Source organism: Pongo pygmaeus, chromosome 15, assembly GCF_028885625.2.
Source record: "Pongo pygmaeus isolate AG05252 chromosome 15, NHGRI_mPonPyg2-v2.0_pri, whole genome shotgun sequence".
Classification (NCBI taxonomy): domain Eukaryota; kingdom Metazoa; phylum Chordata; class Mammalia; order Primates; family Hominidae; genus Pongo; species Pongo pygmaeus.
This window is the reverse complement of record NC_072388.2, coordinates 54,789,349-54,811,892: the sequence shown is the minus strand read 5'-3', so window position 1 is coordinate 54,811,892 and position 22,544 is coordinate 54,789,349. Positions and strand designations below refer to the sequence as shown.

Here is a 22,544-nt window from a genome sequence, read left to right as displayed (position 1 = left end):
GAGTTTCCTCTCGCAAGCCCACCATATTCTCAGTGCAGTGGGTAGGCGCAAGCCTCCACTTAGAGATAATAGCATTCAAGAAGTGGCATGTCTTGATTCTGTCCAACAGATTTCTAAATGAGTAACATATTTGTTGCCTATTTACTTGAAACCTTGAGTTTGTTTTAACTTTAAAGGGTGAGCCAAAATTTTATAGGTGAAGCAGAGATCAGTGTCGCTATCCGAAGTTATGAGCCCACAGTGACCTCTTATTTCCAAGGTGGATAGGTAGACTCAAATCACAGTAACTTAGAGACCATTGCTAATAAAATAACTCTCTAGAGCTGGAAAAGATCAGAACTACACTGATGTGGTACTGAATAGCCACAAGCAACACCCTTTGCATTTGTTTAAGCTTATCAAAGCCTTTGTACAACGCTACAAGGAATTTTCCTAGTCATGAAATGTTCATAATTCAAATCCAGGAATAGGGTCTGATATGGTTTGGCTCAGTGTCCCCACCTAAATGTCACCTTGAACTGTAATAAACCCCACGTGTCAAGGGCTGGACCAGGTGGAGATAACTGAATCATGGGGGTGGTTTCCCCCATGCTGTTCTCATGATAGTGAGTGAGCATCATGAGATCTGATGGTTTTACAAGCATCTGGCATTTTCCCTGCTTGCCTCACTCTCTCTCCTGCTGCCCTGTGAAGAGGTGCCTTCTGCCATGGTTTTAAGTTTCCTGAGGCCTCCCCAGCCATGCCAAACTGTGAGTCAATTAAACCTCTTTTCTTTATAAATTACACAGTCTCAGGTATTTCTTCATAGCCCCATGAGAATGGACTAATACCTGGTCTATGAAATAAATTATCTCCTAAAAACTGTGAGGCAAATTCCACCTCAGAAAAAACCTAACAGACCAAAGACGAAAAGATGTTTAGTTGCCTAACTGGCCATTCTTGTGCCACCCAATCTTGCCTTGCCAGTCCTGACGTCCTTCCTGACAAAAGCCCTGAGGGCACAGGAGCGCACATACAACATTCTGGTCTGGAGTCGTCTCTTCCTACATTTAATTTTTCCGAACTCATACACACAGCAAACAGAATAATGCCTGGAAAATGTTCAGCATTTTCATTATGAATCAAATGGAAACTTTGTCTTAAGTTGACTGAAACAAGTTTTACTTTCATCTATGCAAGGGAATCCCAGACTTCCCAGGAAACTGTTCAGTACTATGAACAGCCATCTCTCCCTGATGGTCCAAGCCTTGCCATAGCCTTATGAGTTCTCACCAAACCAGACAAAACGACTATTTTTATACTCCTGAACTAATGCTCTCCTCAGCTGACAGGACAACTAAACAATAGAGTACCAGGGGAAAAAGGATAGAAATCAATGTTCAGCTGCTACGTCAGCATCCCCATGCCCAGACCAGCAAACCTGCCAGCTTCATGCATCTTTCCCATTCTCTTGGCCTTCCCTCCTGTACCTCGGGATGAAGGGCAAAGCTCCCATGATACCAAGTCACCCCCCAACTTGTCCATTAGATCCCGTGGGCACTAGTTCTTGCATCATCAATTTTTCCATCTTGTGGTTAAACCAAAATTTCAAACTGAAAACACTATTAAGTCCTTGGGATAAAGTTAAAAACTAAAAATACTTTTAAGTCTTCAATATTCTTCTTCCCTGTCATTATTCCATAAGGAGAAGTTGACAAACATCCTCTTAAAGAGGCATATGATCCTACTGAGGACTGTACTGCACCTGCATGTAACTCTTTAATGTAAGTAGTCTTGACTTAGAAACTTTCAAAAACTTGTTTTCAAAACAGGAGTTGTTTTCAAAGGTTTGCTTAAATTTAATGTCCTTTTCTTTTTAGACCTCACTGTGAAGGCAAAATAGAACTTAAGGAGACATTATTGTTGTATCTACTGTTGCTTTGACTACTTTTGAAGAAATTAGATTAATTTGCACCTAACAAGAATATATTCAAATGGCTTTCATTTAAAGTGACCATAGATATGGTTGTAATTCATTTTAAATGAATAAGTACAATGGGGTAAAAGGAATTTGCTTGTGTTTTGGAAGGAGGAGGCTGTTATTAACTATTCTTTACAAGTCCTGACGACATTAATGAGAAGCGTGCATCAATTCTGTAAAATTACAAACCTTTCAGACGTAACAGCACTCAATTGAAGTACCCAGCTCTAAATTATACATGTTTGAGGCATGATGCATGATTTAGCTATAATCAACAGAGCTATACTTCCATTTCATTCAGACATGTACTAAGACGATAACAAGGCAGGAAAAAGAGAAGGGGGAAGGAGGAAAAGTCCATTTTCAGAATAAATTAATCATTCATTTCTGATGAAAGCCAGAAAAGCCAGAAATTTTAACAGCAATGAGCCCTACAAATGACAAACCTCAAATACTAAAATCTCACCTCTTTTTTTCTTTTAGTAAAGAAGCTGGTTTGCATCACCCCTTCCAAAGAAAGAAGCTGAATTTTACCAACTATGAAGACTGCCGAATTGGGAGTGGTGTGTGATATGATTACTGTGAGGACTTCTGGCCCAGTTTTTCTTTCATCTGTGCTAGTAGAGTCTCACTGGATAGCAGAATCATATTTTTAGAAAATTACCTTTAAAAAATAAAGTTTGCAACACAGAAAAACAGAAAAAGGTGTGTGTGGTGAGGAAACAAACTGAAAACATAGAAGGCAGTAAGAATTTTTTTAAAAAGACCTTCAGGTTACTTGAAAAAAGTAAATCTAAAATTTTTTTAATGAACCATAATGTAAAACGTACCCAAAGAAGAAGAATGAAAAGGAAAGGTAAACAATAATAAGCAGCAACAAATGGGGGGAAAGAAGTCAGTTCAATAAGAAATGAACTGTCACAGCGCAACAAAAAACTTCAGGGTATTTCCTTAGAAAATAAGCAATCTCATAGCAAATATATAAAAATCAATCAATTTTCATAGTTTCATAACTAGTCTAAGACAATTAAATCACCAAACTACCAAGCACAAAGAAAACGCACTATTTTTCAATCCCACTGTATTCAGCAGCCCACAAGGTCTCTCTCCTCCCCCATCCTCTCCCTCCTCCTCCACCTTCCTTGGCCCATCTGTCTTCCTTTCCTTCCTCCCCTTCTATCTCCACCTCCAGCCAGCACCAAACCAAGGAAAGTGATTGGGTATGTAATGCCCTATCATTTAGGGTGTGCGAGAAGCAAGGCACATTGTTAGATAATTAAGGATTCTGTGGCTTATTCAGTGAGTCCCCCTCTACCCAGCTGTCCCCGCAATTCTGAAAATCCCTCCAGTCTCCTGTCGGGCTGGACCAGCTTGAATCACATGTAATCCCCATTTTTTCCCATTGCCTTCCCACATGTTCATCAACTTTGTCAGCAGGAAAGAAGTAAAAGTCAGGCTGTGAAAAGGCACCTGAGAAAACAAACAAATCAACAACACAGGAGAAATCATTGTTTCAACCTGAACGGAGTGGAGCGTTTCTATAATCACACTATTGAGACTTCACACAAGCTGAGTGAATGAATGACAGACATTACTAGACTGACAATATGCGAAAACAATGTGCTCACTATATATTTTAGTTATGCCATAAGTCAGTTATAGTCTGAAATGGAATAAATGCTAAGACAGGCTTGGTGGATCAAACCTTTAAAATTTTAATATTCCATTATTATTCACACGCCACTAATCGTAGATCTGACTTTTTCTTAAGTGTACTAAACAGGACATTTTACGAAGTTACTAAAGTCAAAACGATAATATTCCTATTAAGCAGCTGTCGTTTCATAGTCTAATAAAGGTAGATATTGTAGAACATAATTCATGAATACTTTTCAGTCTTTGAAAAAAAAAAAGAACCACAGAATCACCTGTACTTTGATTAAAAAGTTGCAGGGAACCCCCAAGAGAGGAAATGCTCAAATCCTGGAAAATGTCTTTTCTAATTCCACAATCAGACTCTAACTCCAAGTGTATGGAACTTTGTGTCAAAATCTATGTAGAAATGCACTATCTGTTTTGAGATGTGGCACTTTTTGCCAAATACATGTACAATTTTCAAAGAATATTCCTGAAGTTACTTCTACCTCCTCATGGAAAATGACTACTTTAAACAAAAACAGCCATTTCTTAGAGAAAGCAATTTTCTGAGCCCTGTAATGCTCTGGTGAGCACCTAACAGACGCAGGCGTCAGTGGCAAGCTGGTACAGCGAGAGCGGGGTGGGGAGAGGTAAGGCATGCAGCCCGGCTGACCCACATCGCGGAGTATCTGAGCACACAAAGCAGCCTCCTCCACGGATACAGAGGCAGCAAAGGCAGCAGCCACAAGACAGCCCAAAGGAAACGTGCACCTGGGAGCTTCCCATAACTTTGCAGGTAAAGAAGTGATGTCAGGCAAGGAACCGCAGCCCAGAGCGAGCGAGCTCATCCCAACCTCAAACTGAAATATGTGACATCAACTAATAGTTCTACGAGAATGATCCAAGCACTGCTCTTAAAGGTTTCTGAATTCTCTGCAACGATCAATGTTTTCAACTCCCTAAAGAACATCAGCAATTTAAATAAACTCAGAACAGTTTAACATCTTAAATCCATCAGCCTCAAATGTGATCGCACAATCTTGCTTTTTAAACAACTGATGGTCAAATTAGAGCTCCACACACGAATGTGAGTGCTTTTTCATAACTATATTGCTCAGTACCCTAGAAGGGGAAACCACGCACTTTTCTACATTGCTCCTTTCTATATGCATGAGCCTGATCTCCAGCAGAAGAATCAAACTTAAGACATTCACATCAGCAACATTCTGGAGGCGATAAGGAACCAGGGTCAGAGTACCGTCAAGGGAACCTGGCAAAAAGTCTGCTGTTCTGGCAATGGGACAGGATCCAATGACCTGCTAAGCTCTAGGTAGCGTAGGGTTTCATTCTTTTCCTCCACTTTAATCCAGAGGCAGAGCAATGACATGCTATGTGGTCTAAAAAGCTCATTTCTTCTCTGTTACCCATTCCAGTGACTGAGAAAGACACTTCTCAAATTTCACGTGAAAAATTCATCTTAGTATACACACTCAACAGCCTTTCTCTTCTAAGAAAAAAAAAAAAAGGTTACTATGGGCTTGTGTTAATGATGAGACATAAAACTTTCTGAAAGAGGTTACAAATCCCATCTTTAACTCCTAGCTGTAAACTTGACACTGTTACCTCTTATGCAGTACAGGTTTCTACTGGGTAGGTAAAAACTCATTTTGTTTCAGTAACACCCAAGCAAACCTGTCCAGTCAACGTAAGACTAGACACTAGCCCGGCATAACACTGTCGCCTCTAACTAGAAGGCAAGGAAGTGTGAAGCAGTTTTTCAAGAAGCTGAGAAACAGACTAATTCTATATTGGTGGGTTTTTCTCCACATGTATCCTAGAAGAAACTGTCAAACTGCCAAGGTCTACCTGGAAAGTAATGATCTCAGAGTGCACAATTACAAAGAGAAGAAGTGGAGAAGGGAGAGGAAGAGGAGGGATGGTGGAAGGGAAGGAGAAAGAGGAGAAAAAGAGGAAAAGAAAGACACATTCAGCTTTAGAGTGAGACCCACGGCAGGAGTCCCACATAAATTCTGCCCTTTATGCATCAATTAAAACCCCTGGCACTCACTAAGTTAAACTAATAAATTACATCAGAGGATGTAACAATTTCCAAGGTCAGAGGGCTGAAGTAGCCAATTATTATTTTTATTCTTAAACAAAAGGCAGCCCTCTAACGAAACAGCTCTGGAGAATGATATATCACATATGACATCTCCAGCTTTGCTTTCTGGTCCCAATTCTCCTCAGTTGAAACCCTGATTTAATCTCATTTTCAACAGCCCAATGCATTACAAGAAAGTGCCAGTTTAAAAGGTTAAAAATATAATCTGACAGCAGTGATGCTTCTAAATTATAAGCACCGCAGATGCACCAAGTAAACATATTTATTTTGTTGCCATGCTATCTAAATCCAGAACCTCCGGGTGTGACCAGAGACACTGTAGACCTCAACATTCCACCACACCCCCTTGAAAATACTCAAAAACTCAAATACACAGAATCTAAGTGAACCAGTGGAACCCTGGATGACAGAAATGCCTTCCCTACAATCTGTCCTTACAGAGAGCTAAACATCCTTTAACACTTGGTTTTTAAGTTTTAATTTTATCTATAAGAACAAAATGTATAAATGGGATTTTCAGAGAATTCCGTTGGGCCCCAGTTTTCTACGTCTTTTAAATTTACAGCGTTATTCAACAATTACTAATGTTCAGAAAGATCAACAAGGTAAGCCTCATCCATCAAAGAAAGATGCAAGCAGACTCCATATGATGTGTTAGAAAAAGCAGAATCACAAACTCTAATTAAAAAAAAAAAAATCCTCTACAAAGACTTCTGCTTAATCATCAGTTAACCTAAAACTTTCACAGTCCAAAAGCATGCCTCTTCTGAAGCATTCCAGTTAACAGAAGTCTTTACTACATAAAGCCAAGGTTGTTAACCACTCACGTTTTCTTAGCAAGCAAAACATACAGCATATTATATTGTTAGTCTTGGTCTTTTTTTCACCCAGTTACTTTTGGTCCAGAAGAAACAACAGTTCCAGATTTTGAAAAATAGTCTATCAGAAAAATAAACGCTGTTTTCAATTTAATAATAGTCACCATGTGTAGCAGATACATTTGTAACAGAAAGCCAAAAGATGTCACCTCTTGAAGAAATCTCACTTTAGAGAGATCTTCAATAATAAATTGATTCATCAACCACCAACATGCCCTCAAAATCTCTGAGCTATCATCCTTGAGGATTATTTATCAGAGAAAATATCTGCAATTTCTGGATCATTTTTTATTGAGAGCATGTGCCCATTACACACCAGAAAGAAAATCTACAAGGCAAAAAAGAATTGGCCAGATACTCACCATAAGACAGTCTCTTATTATAATCCAATCAAAACTAAATGAACAAATTCATTAAGCCACTTCCCAAAGCCACAATTCACAAATCATTTGGACTGCGGCTTACTCCCAAGGTGTGTGCACACACACTGAGCAGCAGACCTCACCCTTCTACTCGCTGGCCCCTCATGCAGCAGCACACATGCTTACAGAACCAGATTTGTGTCTGTGTATCTTTCACACTTATACTACAGCTCTGGGGTTGCAGAGACACCACTAAGACCAAGAACTTTAATTCAGAATAATTTATGACACTACACTGCTCTCCACTATACACGTAATTTTAAAAAATATTACATTTCCCTTTTTGTTATAAATCCTATCAGTAAGTTGAATTTTAGAAATTTCATTATCCATTATGGTCCCTATAAAAACTAGATTAGAAATGGAGAAAGGAGATGAATATTCATTTGAGAATTCTATGAACTGAAGGCAGGTTGGGAAACTGGATTGGGGGATGGTGTAATAAAAGAAAAACAGAAAAAAGATGGTTTATATTTTCCTGCTATATTCAACTCTCTCCAGCAAAAAGAAATAGTTTACTGACAAGATTACTGGTTCCTCATAATGATTTTTTTTTAAAAAGAGAGAAAAAAATAAACTGAAGTTGGCTTTCACGGTTATCACTCCAGCAGTCTTGCTTCAAATACAACAAGCTGCACTCAACATAGGAGCAGAGTGGAGGCAAAAAAGTCAACAAACAGCAAGTATTTTTGTAGGGACATGAAAAAAGAATACATCAAAATTGGCTGAACAGCAAATATCACATATAGATTATAAGCACAAAGTTCTCTAAGAATCAAAGGAAAGGAGTTGAAAAGCAAAAGATTCAGTGAAAACACAAATACAAGCATATAAATACAAAAGCCAGATGTGATAACTATCAGGAAAAAATAATAGAGTATTTATCTGTGACTTCATAGTGAAAAGATAAGAAACCAGAGCAACTAATTTTGAGTAAAAATAAAGCTTTATCACTGTCAAAATATGTTTCAGTTTGTTGATTTTTCTGGGGAGGCTTTAATAATACATACTAAGAAAGATCATTTAAGGCAAAAAGCTGAAATTACTGTCAGCTTCAGGCCACATCTCTGTACTCATGACTGTAATCCCTTCTCTTTCTTAAAGTTTAAAAGGAAACTTTAAAATTTATCACCATCTCACTATATAACCAGTCAACTGTCAATGAGTACTTACTATATTTATGTGCTGAAGAATTTTACAATCTACCTTACCTTGGAAGATACATTCTTTATAAAGAAATATAAATAAACTAAGCATTCTTTATAAAGAAATATAAATAAACTACCTATTTTAAAGTAAATAATACATTCTTAAAAACTACAGCAGGGTACAGCAAAAAGAAGGAAGAAGACATCCTTATGAGAATGTTCATATTTCCAATCCATTCTGACCCTCCATGTAGTGCCAGGTACACCACGTATTGGGACAGATGGCAGCTGAATGAGCCCCAAACTCTGCCCTGTCGTGGCGCTTGAAGGAGGCGACATTTACAAGGCACAGAAAGCTCACTAGAAATCCTTGCTCCTGACTGGAGGGAAAAGGGGGAGGATTCAGGAAGGGCATCATGCTGGAAGTGACACCTGGGCTAAATCCTATCAGTTGAGCAGGTTGTAGCAGGCAGAGGGAGTTGCATGTGCCAAAGCACAAAAGATGAAGAAAAAGAAGAAAGTTATATGAACATATAACGGGGGTGGGGGAAGGCCCCAAGGGCAGAAAATTGGATCCCGAGCTTGCCTGGGCAGGACATGTGTAAAATGTAGTGTCCTTTCCTCTAAGTACCTAATAGACTTATTTTCAGAAGCCATGCCCTGGGCATACATACTGAGTCTTTCAGAGATCTTCTAAAGATCTCAGAGGACAGAACCCTGTTTCTCCTCCTCCCATATATCCTGTTAAAACATACAGACACTTTAGAAATCACATGGCAATTCCCAATGCTGCCCCCTCAACTCGCCCACAAAAAGCAGACTCGTATTCACCTATTAACATATACCTCACTCTGATCAAGAAAAAATATATTTGGCTTATTTTAAATGATTTTTAGCATTAATCAAATTCTCTAAAAACGAAAGTCAGTTGGCTAACGCTTTAAAAAGAAGTACATATACTATGTTTAAAATGAGATGTATGAAAATATGCATGTATATGGACAATAACTAGAAGTGAATGTGGACAAAAATGAAAATAATATTAGCATCATGGTTAAAGAAAAATGAGGATTTTTCCAAAATTTGGAAAAATTTTTCTTCCAAAATTTTCATTAATATACCATTTAGTATACAGCCTTTTAAATTAATACAATATTACCTAAATATAAATTGCCTGCCTTAAGAAAAAAATCCCATTTACAAATTTTTTAGTGAAGAAAGCTAAATGATCTGTGTTAATGATTAGTGTTCACGTCTAAAAGTCGTAGGAATCAATGAGAGATAACTTAAAACCGGCTTAACCTAGGGAAAACTGGGGTGAATTAATTTCACAAGCAAAATTGAAGAGGGCGTGATTTATGGTAACCAACATGGCGAGTGTTCAAGTAGATAAAAAGACCCAATTAGATCAGAGAAACAGTCACTTAAACTGAGCTGAAAGGGCTACAGAAAGCCCTTCTCCTGAGGGAGCTGAGCTCCATTGTCTGGATTTGATCTGAATGGAGGTAACAGGAAAAACAGGGGCAGGCACCCTCTGACCCTTTCCGTGGGTCTGGGAGGGAAGAACAGAACAGGAACATAAGCAGGCCAAGCCATCAAGCAGCGGGGCGGGGGTGACTCCAGCAGGGCTGTCCGCCTACACAGCTGTCCACCCCACAACAGGAGTCCCATGGAGAAGTCTCCAGCATTTCCACTGTTACCATCACAACTTCGGACCTTAATGTAAAACATTAAGTTACAACCTCCTGATCTCTATCGAAAGTTATTACGGACGATGATACAGCCTTAGGGAAGTGCCTCCAGTCTTGTAAAGTCCTGATACAAACATAAGATGTATACACAGGCTTTGAGAAGTGGAATACACTTGAGCTTTAAAATCTGAGACCTGGATTCAAATTCCTGAACTTCAAAATCCTTTACTGACTGTGCAGAGTCACACAAGTCACTCAGTGTCTGGGCATCAGCATTTCCTCATTTGTTCAATGGGATGGCATCGCCTCCTCCAGGGCTGCTGTAAAGGAGCACATGGCATGTGGCAGGAGCCTGGGCCCCTTTATAAGCCTCTCACACTGGGCAAGAGACTCGCAGTTCAATTTACTAATTTATAATTAGTAAATTGCACAGGAGCAAGGAAAATTCAGTGAGGGGGAAATCCCCTCCGCTCAGCCCTCCTCACTACCTGCAAAGAGAGAAGCAACTCTCTCCTGAACTCGGCACAATTGAAGAGCAGTTTTATTTCATTTTTTTGAGACAGGGTTTCACTGTGTCGCCCAGGCTGGAGTGTAGTGGTTTTTATACAACACCAAGTCTGTATGCTTTATTATCCCGGACGAGATTTCTAAGTAATAAACCCAAAGCATGAGCTTTGACTAAAGGGGGTAAGGAGTGGGAAGAGGAGGAAACAAATTACTAAGGTGATGAAGATTTGGGCCTTTTCCACCTGGGGAAAAAGTGAGCTGTGCTGTCTTTTAATATTCAAAACAGTAGTGCACAGGCAGGCTACCATGATAAGACAATAATTCAACTGAAGGGCATTTCTGGTACGTGTAAACTACTCAGGTTTCACCCTTGTGTCGCTTATTACATTAGCAGAACCCGCTGATTGAATTACTTCCCTGCAGTGTTTCCAGGTCTCTGGTTTTTCCCATATAACATCTAATACTGCTTATGAAGATGCTGTATTTGTCCTTTGGTATTTTACCAACTGATATCTCAAGATGCCTGTTTGCTCAGAATGTTTTTCAGAAACTCTGGGTCATATGTACCTCACCACCTATGTAACCAAAAAGGCTTCACTGCTCTCACAGGAAGGTTCAAACTATACAGTGTAAAGCTATACCAGCTCTCAGAAGGGTCTAAATCAACTGAGTTTCATCAAAGCCTTAGAGCTGGCACCTGGTCTAAGCTAACACAATAAGCAAATAAAAGGCACTTTTCCTGGACTGCTGTTGGACTATGCTTTTTGGATTAGCTAAACCAAGTGCCACTGCTGAAACAAGTTATACCAAGTACTGTTAGTGAGGAGATAGAGCTATATGGACTTTTCCCTTAATCAATACTAACAGGAAGATCAAAAGACAAGAAAGGAAAAATCAACATAACAGTGACGTTAGTCCCAGGCAAAAACAGACCTTTATTAGAGAGGAAAAGTACTTGAAGCCCCTTTTCCAAACTATAAACGAAATGCAAATGCTAGCCTAAATTATCAACGACAGCAACAAAAGCAAGAAGAAGATTTCAAGGGTACATGCCACAGCTAATAAGGTTAGACAGCTTTACTGGAAGGAGGAACAAAATGGATCATCTTGAAAACTAGAGACATGAACTTATTACTTTGGATGACAAAGGCAGCTTTTCCTGCCTTTATCCAACATCCAATTCATATTGATGCATCAATTCAATATGATATATACTTATATATAATATATTCAGGTAAATAGGGCAGATATGAGGATTCATTTTTATTTCCTCAAAAACAGACATTTAATTTTCTGAAAACATACTAGGAGCACAATACTCATGTGGGCAAAGCACGTATGTAGGCAACTTCCCAAAAAAAGTTAATATAAGTTGTAAACCCAAGGAAAAAACATTTCACCTTACTGGTAACTTCTTTGAATGAGTGAAGTTTTACACCACTATGTTTAATGAGAATACCAGTATGGCAAGGGTTTGGTTAAAAAAAACAAAACAAAAACATACAAAACTGCTTTGGAACACATACAGTAAAGGCAGGATTGAACAACTTGGAGTCAGAAAGACCTAGGTTCGAATCAGCACTCTGTCACATGTGGCCCTGCACAGGCTTCTCAAGCATCATGACTCAGTTTCATGCATAAAATGATGAGTGATGGTACCTACACCTCCCTCGCTAAACATTTAAAGAGGCCACACACGAATAGCACTTTACAAAGGACCCAGCTAAGAATCAGCACTCAATAAAGGACAGATACCATCAGGGTTCAGGAGCCAGCCCTCTGGGGACCTCCCCCAAGGAGCAGGAAGAACCAACCCACTAAGCAGCAAGAGTCTAGCCAGAATTTCCTCATCTCCTCAGGAAAAGAAAAAAAAAACTCAGATCTCAATGCTTCCTCTTTAAGGATCATTTTTAACTGCAGGTTCTGGCCAGGGACCTCCACTTCAATTCAAAAGGAGCACCCTGAAGAAATGGCAGAGGTCGAGATGGGAACACGACCAGGCCAAGCAGGGCAGCCCCTCAGTGAGCCAAGACCCCCACCTGCAGCAAACACTGCAAGGCCAGAAATCTGCTCTGCTCTTTTCTCCAGCAATGGGATCAATTACACCCTCAGAGGGGCTGGTCTGGGGGCTAAATGCCAGTCCCCACCTGCTCCACACTATTGCTGCCATAGCTCAGCAAGAGACAGCCAAGACCCTAAGGCAGAGGGACAAGCCCACCCTTGCTTGAAACAACAGCCTGGAGGAAAAGCAGCTGGTGGGCACACTCTGCGTCCTCCCATGCAGGAAAGAGCACAGGGCTATGGGTCCTTCTCCTCTTTTCTTGGTGGACAAAGCACTCAGGACCCCATCCCTTGGGCGTCCAGGGAAAGCAAGGCTCCGGAGGCACAGTTGTCTGAATGGGTAACAGGAAAGAGTTCTTAGATCACTAACTGCTCTGCCAGTGGAGTTTAACCCCAAAACATTCACTGGTTCCAGCACAAGTTTCAAAATCAAACCACTGAGTGCCCAAATGATTAAATGGATCACGTTACCTCACCTCACTGTCGCCATCGCACAGAAGGGGGCTACACCCATTGTGAGCAACTGTTCTTTGGCAGGGGAAGAGAGACAAAGGTAGGAGGGAAATGAATTACAAAAGGGAAAACAAGCCTATTTGGAGATTTCAAGCAAGACTGGGTCCTAAGGATTAGTTCACTAACCTACTCAGAAGGCTGACACTGCCTGCTACCCAGAGTCTGGAATAATGCCTTGAAATGTTATTAGCAGGGCTTCTCCCTCCCAGAGGCCACAGCCTTTACTGGGCCCAGGTCCTTCCTTCCAAGTCTCTCTCATCACAAAGGCCCTCTCACCCCTTCAGTTCCAAAGGTGCTGGATATCTCTCAGTCTCTCAGCCCCTCAACCTCTCAATGTGCCTTCAGGCACTCTGCTTTCCCCTTGCTAACCCTTAGCTAACTCACCCTTTCTACCTCTGCTGACATAGAATTCCCTCCCTCCCCACAAAAACCTGCCCTCCCCCAAAAACAAATTTTGTCCCCTACTGTACATGAAACCTTGTACTTCTCCTTGGCAGCACCGTGCCAGGTTTGCTTAAAGGACTTCCTTCTTGATGGACTGTAGGCTCCATGAAGGCAGGGACCACTCTGAGATTACCTACTATATAACCCTAGCCCAACTATTTCAATACCCCAACAATACCCTAACCTGACTTTCCAACTTCACCTCTCTCCCCAAGTACTTCGGCCTCCAGCCAAACCCCTCAAGGTTCCAAAATCACCATGCTTTTACTACCACTGCTCTATAAAAAACCCAGGTCACCTCTCAAGGCTCTGCTAAAGGCCACCTGCCCCAGGAAATCTTTCCCAATCTCCCAGCAATACACATGCCTCTCACCTTCACCCTGCTGGAAATAATCAAGCATGAGAGCCACAAGGACCTACCTTCTAACCAGATTCCCACTAACTAGGGGAGTGAGCTTGGACAAGTCACTAAGCTGGAGCCTCATTGTCCAGATAATAAATTTGAACTCCTGGAAAGGATAATGTAAACCACCTAATGGAACCTGGCATATAGTATGCCCAGAGCTCTCGCCCACCACCCCTCTACACCCTAATTAATGATTTGTTGCTAAGTCATCTGTCTTGCCCTTAGGCTGTGTACCCCTGGGGGGCATTTCCTTATGTAGGCTCCACCACCCCTAGTCCTCTGAAGTGAAATCAGCCTCGTAAAACAGCAACAGCATCACCTAACACAAACCGAGTGATCAGTGTTTAGTGTGTATGTTTAGATAGTGCTTAATTTCTAGTATGTACAGGTAATCCCATTTTTTTTCTTCATCTTAAAGTTCAGGGGTCCATGTGCAGGATCAATGAATCACATTTTTAATATACCCATGCAGAACATACATGCAATAAAATATATACATACACACATGCATCTCAAAATTCTTAGTGTAATTTTAAGCTTTAAAAACAACAAAATTATAAAAGCTACAGACTTAACATCATCTGGAAGTTCAATTATTTAAATTTCTTTTACACTCAGTTGATCAATTTTGAATGCAAAAGTTTTGATTTCACATTTTTCAGTCCCTCTCATTAGAAATGAAAAATGCTAAAATTCCCCAAACAGAATTTGGAGAAATTTCAGAAGTTACGTTCACTTTAGCTACTAGAGGAATGCTTTCATTTTCTTTCTATGGCGAAGTGTTCAACCTGGAGGCAGTAACCGGTGGATGCTAGGCCTGTAGCTCTCCCAACCCTGAGTGCTGTGCAGGTGGCTGGCAGCAGTGGCTGCTGTCAAATTTTGTCTCTTTTGTAAACTGCACCACACAAGAGCAATCTTCTGCCTTGGCTTGCTTCTCACCAACACAGAACTGTTCTCCATGGTATGGAGGAGACATAAAGTATTTCAGGAACTGTACCACCTTCTTACTGCTAACAGTCACAGACAGGTACAATCAATATAAATGAGCTCTTCATCCTGTCCTTTAACCACCCGAATGCAGTGTTAAAACATTCATCTGGTCCTTCCGCCATCCTGTACCTGCAGGATGCTTGTATAGATTACCTCACCTACTCGAATCTGTTAGTTCTGTTATTTCATGTCAGGTGACCTTTAAAAGCTTGAAAATCTGTGTCATGCATTAGCTCTCCTGGGTGAAAGCTGCTTATGTTCCAGTCTGCCAGAAGGATGGTTCTCACTAAGCTAGGCTATTCTTCAACTGCCATGCTCTCAACAAATTTCAGATACTACTGGAGATTAACAAATGCAAAAAGACTTGCAGATGACTTATAAATTATAAAGTCACTCCAAAAATGCTTTTGTTACCTAAGATTTTCAAACCGTACAGTACTTAATGTTTGGAATAACTCATCAAAAAGGCTGAAATTGTGCTCACTAGAATGATCAATAGCCCGAAGAGACAAAAAACAACTCAACAAAAACTTAATGAATTTATTTCCTATCAGTCTTGTCAGGCTGCATTTTGAATTCTATCCACGGCATGTGATCAAAGTACCCAAACCATAATGTAATCTTATGTACTACATCAAGGATCTAGTCAGCATAATTTTCTGGGATCTGGTGTGAAAGCACACTCCTTTGTGTCTACAATCCTTCCACAGGAAGGGCCTTTCCCCAACGCAATCAATCAATCAATCAATCAATCATCAGTCCAGAAAAGCCTAATTGCTCACCCATCACCAGTTCTGATTATAATTAGTGTTCTATAATCATGGAGCAGGAAGCACAAGATGGGAAAGGCGGGGGGCCACCGAGGTCCTCCGAGGCACTTGGTAATCATGATCAGCGGTTTTATACCAATAGCCTAGAAGCCAAACACACAACTGCTCGCTCTGGTTAAATTCTGTTAAACCAGTACTAATAAGAATGGAAGTACAAAGCTTGAAATAATGATTTCTTATCCTAAAAACAGATTCTGCATAAGCAGAAAAGCAGGGATAAGCAGAGTGAAGTGTTTGAGAGTGAGCAGCATTATGCGGATGGCTAGAAAGAAAACCTCAATCGAGAATGACTCGCAATAGCCTTAAACCTGCTGCTGAAAATGTCCCCTGATGCATATTTATTAGGTCTCTCATCCAAGAGGCTTGTATGCCACAGTATTTCCAGCCATCATTAATAGGCATTAATGACCACAGCCTTTCAACGCCACTGTGGCGCACTGCAATGCAGCTCTGAGCAGCTGGTGGAATCAGAACAGATGGCCTGCTTCCCTTCAAGGCAGGACTTTCTGCAGGTGACAACATGACTGCTAGGTGACTGACAAAAAGAAAAACAAACAAAAGTTGAAACTGGAATATCTGATGTCAGTAAAGCACATGTTTAGCTTCTCAGGGAAACTTTGACTTGGGCCCTAAAGGTTGGTAGGCTTGTTTACAAAACTGCAGTTGTGCTACAGAAGCAGAGTGCTCCTTCCAAGTCCAGAACATTCACTGAGCCCTGGCCACATCTCCATGTGGGGTGGCAAACTAGGGTGTGTCACAGAAATCCATTTCTCCAAGAGGCTCAGCGAGTACCTAACATGCACCAGAAAGGGAAGCCCAGAATTCCAGGGGGAGTGGAAGTCGGGGTTCCTACCCTCAAGGGGCAATACACTCTGGTGGAATGCAATGGCCACTCTGGGCACATGGCCAGCAGCACAGAGGGCAGAATCACGTTTTTGTCCAGGGATGCTTAACTATCTGCCCTTATATTTGTTTACACTTCTATTTTTCCCTTCAGTAAATTGCTTATATACTTTGCCTCTTAACAGAATACTTGGAATCTTCTGATTGTAAGAGCAGAACCCACTCAAGGTGGCTTGAACAGAAAAAAAAGTAAGTAAAAACTGAAAGAAGTGGGGACTCTCAAAGGACACAGGATTATTGTCTCAGAAAAGCTTTTCCTGATTATTCTGCCTGAAAGGATTCCCACTACCTTATCCCTAGCATTTTACCCTGCCAATTCAACCACCCCTGCCCACCCAATCACTCTCTTCCTCCTTATCCTGCTTTAGTTTCCTCCCAGCAGTCTCTAAAGTTCCATTTTTATCTACTCCTTTGCTTGCTCACCTCTCCCAATAAAAGGTAAGCTCCAAGCAGGCAGGAAGGGAAGCTGTCTGTCTTGTTCGCTGGTGTAGCCCAGGGATGGGAGCAGTGCTGGTCCTCAGTCAGTATCCTGAGTCACTGAATGAATGGTCAGTCACACAAAACTAGGTCCCAGAAGGTACCTGAACCAGGAACTAGAAGCAAGACAGCTGCCCTCTAGCTCACATTCCATTCTCTCTCTGCTTTGTTGGGCTGCAGCCTCAGTTTCCCCTTCCAACTCCACTGTGCCTTCCAACTCCACTCTGCAAAGAGCAGAGGGCTTTCTTCACTCCCATCTCATACTAGGAAAACCCTGCAACAGTCTCCTATGCCCTTAGGGTAAAGTCCAAATCCCTTCCAATACCTTATCAGCCCTTCATGATCCGTCCCTCCATCACCATCCCTCACAATATTTCATTCAATCATTCTTTTCTAGCCATAAAGAGTGTTTCTCTGTTCCTCAAAGTAGCCGCATGTGCTCATCTCTAGGTTGCAGAATGCTCCAAATCTTCTTCAGAAAGCATTCTTTCCCTCTTATCTCCATCCTGGTCATCCCCATCTCATCCTGGCACATGGCTAGGAGACCCTGCTAACACAACCACCATCCCAGCCTTCGGGTCTCCCAGCTAGGCTGTCAGTGCTGCAGCAGCAGGGACCATGACTGTCTTGTTCACCTGCGCATCCCTTAGTGCAATCCACAGCATCTGACAAGTGGCAGATGCTCAAATATTTGGGGAATAAATAAATGAACCATGTATCAGTAATGGTTATTCACAAAGAGGCTGGGACAAAAATAAGAGAGCAGTTCACCAGGAAAAGGAATGTGTCTGCCTTGTCCTAGCTATATTCCTCATGCCTGGAAGAGTAGACAGCCAATAAATATTTGCTGAATGAATACATTCCTGGCTTGCCTGATGTAACTCCACCCCTTTCTCTTCCACTTGAGAAAACATACAGAATGCAAAAGGGTGAAAAATGGCATTATTAACATGACATATCTGAATCATTTGAAAGATCCACACTTTATTACTTGTCATAAATTACTGGCCACATACCCTCAAGACTGATCATCACATATGAGGTAGTTGAGACAGTGGTTGAGAACAGCTGATTTAGACAAAGCTAAGAAATATGAAGCACTTTCTGCTCTTATTATTTTATTTTCCAGAAGATGAAGGTGACAATAAGCTCAGTAAGAACTAATAACTGAATTATTCTAACCTTTACTTTTCTTTTTATAAAACAGATTTCTGCACACCCCAGGAGAAACATTTAATTAAATCAAAAGACACTATAAATTCCTTTTCACAGTTATTTTTCTCCCATACCAATGAGGTCTACCAAGTTGCTGTTGTCTCCATTCAAAAGCCAACCTACAACCCCACATACATACTTTCAGGAAGGCCACACTGCAAGCCCTGCACAGCAGATATAAAACCAGTGCTCCAATGTGACAATATTGGTCTCTCTCAAATATAGCAACGGCTATTTTGTTTTGTTTTGGTCCTTTGTGCATAAGTATTTTATTTTTTCAATAAAATGTTTGGTAAAATTACTGAACCTGAATCAAGCCTGTTTTACTTTCATTTATACACAGCATCCCCAAATATTGATCACAGGATGAAACACAACCAGAAATGAAAAGACCTAATGAAGCTTTCAGTCTTGGTGTGTTAAAGAGAGAAACAAATAAATCTGAGAAAGCCAGACCAGAAACCACACAGCAACAGAGACAGCCACATATTCCAAACAAGGCTAAAGTTAGTAAAGGAAAATATAGCAACTCAAAGCCAGTAACACCATAACCCTTAATAGCCTACAGAATTAGATCCACACAAACAGATCTGAGCTCTTCAGATCACCCCACATGCTGAGTGACAGTAAAGATTTTGTTTTATAAATTTTTTTTTAAGTTCAAAGACCTTTTAGTCTATAAAAGATACTAATGTTTGATGTCTTTGGGCCCAAATTAGAGTGGAGGATGAGAAAAGGAAAAGTGCTAGGGTATATGTGAAGGTTTCTTATTGCCACCAAAGGGTGGAGTCGTCAAGGCAAAGTGCTGAGGTTACAGCAACAACAAAAAGTATATAGAAATTGGGACCTGTTTTTTTTTTTTAAAAAAAAAAAAAAAAGACCATAAACTCTACAAGCTACTATAACCCTCTTTGTCTTACCTGACAGAACACTGCATCGTCCAAAGGAAATGAGGCAGGTACCTACCTCCTTTTGTAGAGCTTAATCAATTTCTACTAAAATACTTCATTTTTGAGTCATATTTATATTTTCATTTGTAGAGGTTCTTACCCTCTTTTTGTGCCAAGAATCCCTTTGGCAGTTTGATGACATGTACTAAGCCCTTCTCAGACTAATGTTTTTAAACATATAAGATAAAATACAAAGGATTACAACTGGAATCAGTTATACTTAATTATCAAAAGTCTTAAATTGCAATACATATGTGCACTTCTGTAATAATGCATTAAACAACAAAATCCAGCAGCAAGTCTTTTTGTTGCCTACACTCATAAGTGAATGAAAATGCTAAACTGCAGTTTGAATATCATGAAAATCAAGACATATTTTTCCCCCATCTAAGTTCAACAACGTCCCAAACTCCATCTGTGGACCCTAGGTTAAGAACCCTTGGTTGAGAGAGCCAATAAAAATACATTTTGTGAAGCATCAAAAGAGAAAAAAAAAAAAAGTCTTGCAAAATGCATTATCCATTCAACTGTGAGGTGAGAGGAACTGAGAGTAAGCAATATTTTTCCAAAAACCACGATGGGCCATTAGTCAGCAAGAGAGCCACATGCTTCAAACTGAATCCAGAAAGGATGCTTTGAGGAACTGACAGCGCTGCTGGAATCTGTCTTAAAGTGGGGAAAGGGTAGAGTGGGGGAGTACAGCCACCCAGCTCAACCCAGATCAACTATGAACTTGAACCTCTCTTGTTCTGGGAGTCTGTGTCCTCAAGAATAAAGTATAAGGGCTAAACATATACCATGACCATTAGGCCCCCTTCCAGTCCTAATTTTTTTTATTATACTGTAAGTCTGGGATACATGTGCAGAATGTGCAGGTTTGTTACATAGGTACATACGTGCCATGGTGGTTTGCTGCACCCATCAACCCATCATCTACATTAGGTATTTCTCCTAATGCTATCCAGTCCTAAATTTTTATCATGAGATCATCTCCTCTTTATGCTGGTTATTTCAGCCTATTTAGCTACATTTCAAAACATCACTGTCTTTCTTAAACTTGGAACATAAAGTTTTACCCAATTTAAATGCTCTCATGGGTAATCTAACACCAATGAGTCAAATAGATGTATATCATTACAACTTTTTTAAACATTCTGTTTTTATGCACATCTTCATAAAAAACAACCACAACATTGGTCTTTTCTGCTATTAAAACAACTGTCAGGAAACTTAGAATATGGAACTAAATATTTTCCACATTTGCGTCAACGAACAGAATTACTGAGCACAGACCAAGAAGGGCTCTTGAAGTCTACCTAATCCAATCATATTTTGTAAATTGATAAAGAAACAGAGAGGAGAAGGAGGAACTAAGCCAAAGTCACAGAGCCAGTCAGCAAGAGAGCAGGGCTTATCCAGGTCACCCACCTGTAAAAGCACGTTCTTCCCACTATACCAAACTGCCTCTCAAATCCTGAGCCACTTCCCTAATCTTAAAACGTCAGTAAGTTTAAAATTATAGCAAAAAGACCTGCTGGTTAGACCACTCATTTTTCTCTGCCTTCAGTTAAGTAGTGGACACAACAAAGAGTTGCGGCTATGATACACGAACTGACTGGAATCATGAAATAATTAAATTCCACTAATCTGCCCAGAAAGTGATGAGCTCACTAAAATCCTAGCTATGTGGAATCTCTTAATAACACTGTGTAATACACGAAAAGATACAGAAGTATTTATATACGGATACAGACATCTATCAGCTCTTCACTCTGCTCTCCAGGATTTCCTAGTAATGTTTTACTATGACATTCAAAAGTGAGCAAAAAGGACAGTCACATAACCATTAAAAAAAAAAAAGCACTGAATTTGACAAGCAAAGCTTCTATCAATATCAAATATTAGGCATTGTTAGCGCTCAGGAATCATCTCATTATTCAGAAAATCTGCTTGAAATTTTCTGTTTTCCAATATTTATGCCCCAGAGGACATAAAGATATCATAAAGATGATATGAATTATATGTGAATATTATTGTTGTTTTAAGATGAAGTACACTGTCTCAAATCCTAAGGGTGGAATATGAATAAGGTTCTTTTTAAAAATCTACCTACCTAGTCACTCTTTCACCTGCACTCTTCAATGTGTTCAACACTGGTAAACAGTCAGAAACCTACTCTCAAAAAAAGAAAAACACCACAATCCAAGTATTCAAAAACCAGACTAGCATCCTCTACTCACATTTCACCTCCTCAGAGAGAACTTCCCTCACCTTCCAGCCGAAGAAAGCAATACCCACCTAAGCAGTCACCCTCCAAGTTTATCAACTCCTTTTTAGAACTTGGCTGCACCTGAAATTGTCACTTATTACTCCTCTATTTGCATATTTCTTTCTGTTTATGCCTGTCACTCCACTCTAAAAGGAAAGTTCCCTGTTCTCACTGCATCAACAGTGCCTAAACAGCACAGGCACAGAGTAGGTACACAACGGTTGAGTGTCTCGCTCATTAAGTGCCAACTATGTCATACTTTGGTCTCCTGGAAAAGCATTAGCAAAAGGCAGACCATATGCAACTGCAACGTTATATCCACAGGCTCCTGTGGAGTGAGACTATGATACTAGGACAATCCAGCGTTTCAATCCTTTCCGTGGCTTCGGAATGCCCTGCACTTCCAGCTATGAACACAAAACCTCTCCAGGCCCACTCGCTGCTTTTCTGAAACATCTCAACAATGATTTCCTCAAAAGGAAATAATGAAATAAAGTCCTGGCATACGTTAATCTTCCGCGTCAAGTTCACAGTGTTAAACACACTTTGAAGCCAGCCATACAAACAAAACCAAACTCCACAAAATTAGGTTGGGCTGAAGTTACATTACATAAGACAGACTGAACTGTGGCTTTTCTCCTGTCATTCCTCCCGCCTTCCTGTGAACCCTGATATTTGTCTTTGAAGTGCAATTAAGATGTAGGTGAGAAAAACACTTATCTGCAAACAGCTTCAAAATAGGTAATGAGATTTCCAATACCACCCCCACTTAATGCACTAGCAACAAAGTCAGGAAGACTGGGAAGCTTTGAGTTGTGCGGTGTCTGGAAGCTTCCCCCAAAAACTCCTCTCTTTAAAATTATTTTTAAGTCAGCACTTACTTCAAGGCACTCACTTATCAAAACACGTTTTGCAAAGTTCCCTGAGTCTTCCCACAGCCATGACTCCCCATATGTGTGCTAAGCCTACCTATCAGCGCCAAGGATGTTCTGAATACAGGTCTTTCAACTCAGGACAAAAGCGCGGGTTCCCAGGAGTGACATATCCAAAGGAAAAAATAATCCTTTCTTCAACACTAAACCCAAGTTGTTCCTTCCCCCGTTTCCTGCACTTCCCCCCT

The 22,544-nt window shown here is 40.4% G+C and overlaps 1 protein-coding gene across 1 annotated transcript in view; it reads right to left on the bottom strand.

Moving 5' to 3' along the window:
- The window catches only part of PELI2 (pellino E3 ubiquitin protein ligase family member 2), a 184,888-nt gene that overhangs the window by 160,852 nt on the left and 1,492 nt on the right, over window positions 1–22,544 (bottom strand). The window lies entirely within an intron of this gene.